This window comes from Schistocerca gregaria, unplaced genomic scaffold, assembly GCF_023897955.1.
Source record: "Schistocerca gregaria isolate iqSchGreg1 unplaced genomic scaffold, iqSchGreg1.2 ptg001418l, whole genome shotgun sequence".
NCBI lineage: Eukaryota > Metazoa > Arthropoda > Insecta > Orthoptera > Acrididae > Schistocerca > Schistocerca gregaria.
The window spans coordinates 15,001-22,500 of record NW_026062719.1 but is presented as its reverse complement, the minus strand read 5'-3'; the positions used below and the strand labels follow the sequence as shown (position 1 = coordinate 22,500).

The 7,500-nt window shown below is 51.3% G+C and overlaps 3 non-coding genes across 3 annotated transcripts in view; all 3 read right to left on the bottom strand.

The window, feature by feature from the left end:
- Positions 1-177, bottom strand: part of LOC126331859 (large subunit ribosomal RNA) — a 4,222-nt gene extending 4,045 nt beyond the window's left edge. The window contains exon 1 of the ribosomal RNA XR_007563535.1: positions 1-177. This exon is cut by the window's left edge and continues 4,045 nt beyond it. This is a non-coding gene — a ribosomal RNA (large subunit ribosomal RNA).
- Positions 178-365: 188 nt separating this feature from the next.
- On the bottom strand, positions 366-520 carry LOC126331862 (5.8S ribosomal RNA). The gene has a single exon (XR_007563538.1). It is a non-coding gene; the product is annotated as a 5.8S ribosomal RNA (ribosomal RNA).
- Positions 521-882: 362 nt separating this feature from the next.
- On the bottom strand, positions 883-2,775 carry LOC126331857 (small subunit ribosomal RNA). The gene has a single exon (XR_007563534.1). It is a non-coding gene; the product is annotated as a small subunit ribosomal RNA (ribosomal RNA).
- Between the last annotated feature and the right edge of the window lie 4,725 nt (positions 2,776-7,500).

The window sequence follows — 7,500 nt, the reverse complement described above, 5'->3', positions numbered from 1 at the left end:
GTCGGGGTAGTGGACCCTCCCAAACACCACATGCCACGACAGGCGGCAGCCTGCGGGGTTCGGTGCTGGACTCTTCCCTGTTCGCTCGCCGCTACTGGGGGAATCCTTGTTAGTTTCTTTTCCTCCGCTTAGTAATATGCTTAAATTCAGCGGGTAGTCTCGCCTGCTCTGAGGTCGTTGTACGAGGTGTCGCACGCCACACCGCCAGCCGGCTGTGCACGCTACCGAGAAAGTACCGGTATGCGAACCGCCAGGCGACGGGCGCGCATCGCACGTTTAAGGAGACGCGGCCGGCCACACAGGCGACCACGACACTCCCACGTCTCCGAAGCGGGACAAACGCCGCGCGCTTCAGTATACGTAGCCGACCCTCAGCCAGACGTGGCCCGGGAACGGAATCCATGGACCGCAATGTGCGTTCGAAACGTCGATGTTCATGTGTCCTGCAGTTCACATGTCGACGCGCAATTTGCTGCGTTCTTCATCGACCCACGAGCCGAGTGATCCACCGTCCTGGGTGATCTTTTCCTTTTCAGTCTCCCACTGTCTCTTTCAAGACAGTAGCATTTGCGGGACTGAGGCGTCTGAGGGCCCCTGTTCCACTATTTTTTTTGTGTCCAACGGCCTCACAGCCGATGGGCGTCGTACGGCTCCACACCGGAGCGGACAGGCACTCGGGCGAACGTCATTCAAAACCGGCGCCAGGCGCCAGGTACCGCAGGCCAGCCGCTCCAGAGCTTCAGCGCTCGTACCACACAACAACAACACTTCCGCTAGTTTTGAGAGGCACGCGTGGTTCCGCACGCGGCGCACGGCCACTGCCGTACAGGTAGCGTGTTGCGCGACACGACACGCACATCGAAAGACATGCAGTCTAGTCGGTAATGATCCTTCCGCAGGTTCACCTACGGAAACCTTGTTACGACTTTTACTTCCTCTAAATGATCAAGTTTGGTCATCTTTCCGGTAGCATCGGCAACGACAGAGTCGATGCCGCGTACCAGTCCGAAGACCTCACTAAATCATTCAATCGGTAGTAGCGACGGGCGGTGTGTACAAAGGGCAGGGACGTAATCAACGCGAGCTTATGACTCGCGCTTACTGGGAATTCCTCGTTCATGGGGAACAATTGCAAGCCCCAATCCCTAGCACGAAGGAGGTTCAGCGGGTTACCCCGACCTTTCGGCCTAGGAAGACACGCTGATTCCTTCAGTGTAGCGCGCGTGCGGCCCAGAACATCTAAGGGCATCACAGACCTGTTATTGCTCAATCTCGTGCGGCTAGAAGCCGCCTGTCCCTCTAAGAAGAAAAGTAATCGCTGACAGCACGAAGGATGTCACGCGACTAGTTAGCAGGCTAGAGTCTCGTTCGTTATCGGAATTAACCAGACAAATCGCTCCACCAACTAAGAACGGCCATGCACCACCACCCACCGAATCAAGAAAGAGCTATCAATCTGTCAATCCTTCCGGTGTCCGGGCCTGGTGAGGTTTCCCGTGTTGAGTCAAATTAAGCCGCAGGCTCCACTCCTGGTGGTGCCCTTCCGTCAATTCCTTTAAGTTTCAGCTTTGCAACCATACTTCCCCCGGAACCCAAAAGCTTTGGTTTCCCGGAGGCTGCCCGCCGAGTCATCGGAGGAACTGCGGCGGATCGCTGGCTGGCATCGTTTATGGTTAGAACTAGGGCGGTATCTGATCGCCTTCGAACCTCTAACTTTCGTTCTTGATTAATGAAAACATACTTGGCAAATGCTTTCGCTTCTGTTCGTCTTGCGACGATCCAAGAATTTCACCTCTAACGTCGCAATACGAATGCCCCCGCCTGTCCCTATTAATCATTACCTCGGGTTCCGAAAACCAACAAAATAGAACCGAGGTCCTATTCCATTATTCCATGCACACAGTATTCAGGCGGGCTTGCCTGCTTTAAGCACTCTAATTTGTTCAAAGTAAACGTGCCGGCCCACCGAGACACTCAACAAAGAGCACCCTGGTAGGATTTAAACGGGGTCCGCCTCGGGACGCGAAAGCACCCCTTCGGCTCGCCCCACCGGCAGGACGTCCCACGATACATGCCAGTTAAACACCGACGGGCGGTGAACCAACAGCGTGGGACACAAATCCAACTACGAGCTTTTTAACCGCAACAACTTTAATATACGCTATTGGAGCTGGAATTACCGCGGCTGCTGGCACCAGACTTGCCCTCCAATAGATACTCGTTAAAGGATTTAAAGTGTACTCATTCCGATTACGGGGCCTCGGATGAGTCCCGTATCGTTATTTTTCGTCACTACCTCCCCGTGCCGGGAGTGGGTAATTTGCGCGCCTGCTGCCTTCCTTGGATGTGGTAGCCGTTTCTCAGGCTCCCTCTCCGGAATCGAACCCTGATTCCCCGTCACCCGTTACAACCATGGTAGGCGCAGAACCTACCATCGACAGTTGATAAGGCAGACATTTGAAAGATGCGTCGCCGGTACGAGGACCGTGCGATCAGCCCAAAGTTATTCAGAGTCACCAAGGCAAACGGACCAGACAAGCCAATCCGATTGGTTTTGATCTAATAAAAGCGTCCCTTCCATCTCTGGTCGGGACTCTGTTTGCATGTATTAGCTCTAGAATTACCACAGTTATCCAAGTAACGTGGGTACGATCTAAGGAACCATAACTGATTTAATGAGCCATTCGCGGTTTCACCTTAATGCGGCTTGTACTGAGACATGCATGGCTTAATCTTTGAGACAAGCATATGACTACTGGCAGGATCAACCAGGGAGCTGCGTCAACTAGAGCTGAGCAGCCGGCCGCCCGGGAGTGTGTCCCGGGGGCCCGCGCGAACACGCAAGCGTCCGCTCAATTATTCTGCAAACAGGAGGAGGCCGAGCTCCCCTGCACGATACACCTCGAAACCCTCTCAGGTCCCGGCGGCGCGCAGCGCCGTCCTAGGTACTTGGTCGGTTTCGAGAGAGGCGCAATCGCCCGGAGTTAGGCGAGTAGACGGTTTTAGTGCGAACACCCTTGCTCCCAACTGAGCTTGCCGCTGCCGACAGAGGCCCGGGAGCGTGCTGTCGTGGCATTGCCGGCGGGAGACAACACGCGCCACCTATGGTGACCGGCAGCTCCAACGCCAGCGCCACACAAGGGCAAAGCCCCACTTGGGTGCAGAAGCGAACTCTCCCAGCACAGCGCACGCGCCAACACGTCCGCACAACTGCGATACAAACCACCTGCGAGAACCGCTGGGGCGACCGAGCAGCAGACGGCGTCGCGGCGCCGAGTGCCAGGCGGCGGCGCATCCTCAACGCACACAGTCCTCAATCAGACCAGCACACTGCAGATGTCCACCGCGCTTCGCACCGGGCTCGGCTGAACCAACTTTGGCCGCCAGGCGCCGCGTGCAGGGTGCGCCGCAGCGTAGCTGCGCCGCCTGCCGGGCCCGTCGGCTGGCGCTCCTGCCACTCGGCGCCCCCCACCAGCCGCCTGTTGCGCGTGCGCCCACGCAGCGCGCGGCCAACACGCCGGGCGGCCCCCCTTCACCGGCCGGGAACAGTCCCACCAAGCCACCGCCGCGTATCGCTTCATACCCACATGGGCCTAGTCACGCGTGTGGATGTGGCGGGTACCGCTGAAACAACCGGTTAATAGCTGTACCGATCGTCGCCATCACAGATTCACCTCCAGCGTGAACAACCGCTCAACAACGGATTTCCAGTTCATTTGCGTATCTTGGGCAGTAAACGTAGATGTCCACCTACATTTGCGAATTCAACAATTCTTGCATGCCAGGATGTCATGTGTCACGACACGCTACATCAGACCACATACACACTGCGACATGTGCAGAAGAGAACACGTGGAAGGTGGCCCGCGCACGTATGCGATGTACCTTCCGCGATCCACTGTCAACCGGCATCTGCGGCATGTCCCAGATATGGAACGCGGTCCACCAGGGTAGCACTTTGTGTGAGGCAATACGACAAAGTCGGAATACACGCGTCACTACATCAGACGGCTCACGCTGACCTGACCTGACCTGACTCACCGCACCACCACCCCCAGCGACCCAGGGTGACATACAATGCGTTCGTACGTTCCTCCCACACGCCTCTACGGCGTACCACAGTGCAACCTAGCTGTTATTGGGAGACGAGACAAGTAGCATCAAGCACAACATATGGAAATTGAGATTCGACACCGTTGGGCACAGCCAGCGTACGGTCACACGTATCACACTACTTCACTCTGTACGTAACGACCGATGATCGGTACAGCGTGTGGGTTACGCGTACGACATCAGCGGACAATGGACACAGACCATACCACGACGTACACTGAGGGCGTCGACATCTGAATGCAACTGAACAGCTGCGAGGCTCATTTAACACTCAAACGCCAGACCGACCAGCTTGAGAGGACAGAGACACAAAGAGGGGGACAGAGGGGGACAGAGGGGGGGGAGGGGGGGGGTCGGCGATATAGTCCTATTGCAGTACAATTGACAGTGGATAGCAGGAATATGTGGAAAGTAAGCAACACTCGCAAGACATCTACATGAGGATAACAACGACACCAGAGATTCCGAGCAGTGAACTATGTTAGGCAAAGGGACAACGTGGGTTAGGTTAAGGGACAACGTGGGTTAGGTTAAGGGACAACGTGGGTTAGGTTAAGGGACAACGTGGGTTAGGTTAAGGGACAACGTGGGTTAGGTTAAGGGACAACGTGGGTTAGGTTAAGGGACAACGTGGGTTAGGTTAAGGGACAACGTGGGTTAGGTTAAGGGACAACGTGGGTTAGGTTAAGGGACAACGTGGGTTAGGTTAAGGGACAACGTCGGTTAGGTTAAGGGACAACGTGGGTTAGGTTAAGGGACAACGTGGGTTAGGTTAAGGGACAACGTGGGTTAGGTTAAGGGACAACGTGGGTTAGGTTAAGGGACAACGTGGGTTAGGTTAAGGGACAACGTGGGTTAGGTTAAGGGACAACGTGGGTTAGGTTAAGGGACAACTTGAGTTAGGTTAAGGGACAACTTGAGTTAGGTTAAGGGACAACTTGAGTTAGGTTAAGGGACAACTTGAGTTAGGTTAAGGGACAACTTGAGTTAGGTTAAGGGACAACTTGAGTTAGGTTAAGGGACAACTTGAGTTAGGTTAAGGGACAAATTGAGTTAGGTTAAGGGACAAATTGAGTTAGGTTAAGGGACAAATTGAGTTAGGTTAAGGGACAAATTGAGTTAGGTTAAGGGACAAATTGAGTTAGGTTAAGGGACAAATTGAGTTAGGTTAAGGGACAACTTGAGTTAGGTTAAGGGACAAATTGAGTTAGGTTAAGGGACAACTTGAGTTAGGTTAAGGGACAACTTGAGTTAGGTTAAGGGACAACTTGAGTTAGGTTAAGGGACAACTTGAGTTAGGTTAAGGGACAACTTGAGTTAGGTTAAGGGACAAATTGAGTTAGGTTAAGGGACAAATTGAGTTAGGTTAAGGGACAAATTGAGTTAGGTTAAGGGACAAATTGAGTTAGGTTAAGGGACAACTTGAGTTAGGTTAAGGGACAACTTGAGTTAGGTTAAGGGACAACTTGAGTTAGGTTAAGGGACAACTTGAGTTAGGTTAAGGGACAACTTGAGTTAGGTTAAGGGACAAATTGAGTTAGGTTAAGGGACAAATTGAGTTAGGTTAAGGGACAAATTGAGTTAGGTTAAGGGACAAATTGAGTTAGGTTAAGGGACAACTTGAGTTAGGTTAAGGGACAAATTGAGTTAGGTTAAGGGACAACTTGAGTTAGGTTAAGGGACAACTTGAGTTAGGTTAAGGGACAACTTGAGTTAGGTTAAGGGACAACTTGAGTTAGGTTAAGGGACAACTTGAGTTAGGTTAAGGGACAACTTGAGTTAGGTTAAGGGACAACTTGAGTTAGGTTAAGGGACAACTTGAGTTAGGTTAAGGGACAAATTGAGTTAGGTTAAGGGACAAATTGAGTTAGGTTAAGGGACAAATTGAGTTAGGTTAAGGGACAAATTGAGTTAGGTTAAGGGACAAATTGAGTTAGGTTAAGGGACAACTTGAGTTAGGTTAAGGGACAACTTGAGTTAGGTTAAGGGACAACTTGAGTTAGGTTAAGGGACAACTTGAGTTAGGTTAAGGGACAACTTGAGTTAGGTTAAGGGACAAATTGAGTTAGGTTAAGGGACAAATTGAGTTAGGTTAAGGGACAAATTGAGTTAGGTTAAGGGACAACTTGAGTTAGGTTAAGGGACAAATTGAGTTAGGTTAAGGGACAAATTGAGTTAGGTTAAGCGATAATCTGGTACAGCCACAGTTAGGTTAAGCGATAATCTGGTACAGCCACAGTTAGGTTAAGCGATAATCTGGTACAGCCACAGTTAGGTTAAGCGATAATCTGGTACAGCCACAGTTAGGTTAAGCGATAATCTGGTACAGCCACAGTTAGGTTAAGCGATAATCTGGTACAGCCACAGTTAGGTTAAGCGATAAACTGGTACAGCCACAGTTAGGTTAAGCGATAAACTGGTACAGCCACAGTTAGGTTAAGCGATAAACTGGTACAGCCACAGTTAGGTTAAGCGATAAACTGGTACAGCCACAGTTAGGTTAAGCGATAAACTGGTACAGCCACAGTTAGGTTAAGCGATAAACTGGTACAGCCACAGTTAGGTTAAGCGATAAACTGGTACAGCCACAGTTAGGTTAAGCGATAAACTGGTACAGCCACAGTTAGGTTAAGCGATAAACTGGTACAGCCACAGTTAGGTTAAGCGATAAACTGGTACAGCCACAGTTAGGTTAAGCGATAAACTGGTACAGCCACAGTTAGGTTAAGCGATAAACTGGTACAGCCACAGTTAGGTTAAGCGATAAACTGGTACAGCCACAGTTAGGTTAAGCGATAAAGTTGGTTAAATTTGGTATTGTGTGGGAAGGGGGCAGAGAGAGAGGGGGGGGGGGGTGGATAGTGGTGGCAGTACACGGATGCCTGAGTCACCGTCAGATACGTCACGTCGGTTCGATGCTTGTAGCAAGAGGCTGGCGGATGTGTGTCTCTCACTTCTGCAATTTTTCATGTGGTATAACACGAGGGCGGGGGATGATATTTGGTGCCCCTCTGTGTAGGATGTGTGTTGGTGGTGTTGATTTATCTGAGCAATGGTAGTTGTCGGAGGAGTGGGGTATTGTGCTTTTATAGGTGGACCTACTGCTCTGGTTATCATAGTGTCGACGGTGCAATGTGGCAGAGAGGATGCACTCGACATTGTCGCATTCCAGATGTTTACGTATTGTGTGTCTCCGTTGCAGGCCGAGAGTGGTGCATGTTCGAGTGTCTGGCTGACGTGCGATTCACGTTGTGTGCCCAGTCTTACAGCACGTATAGGGACATTCGCATAAATCATCTATATTTGGCCTTGCATCATTTACTAAGCAGTGCCGTGAGACGACCGAACTATTAGGAAAGTACTGATGTACCGCATAATGTTTACCTT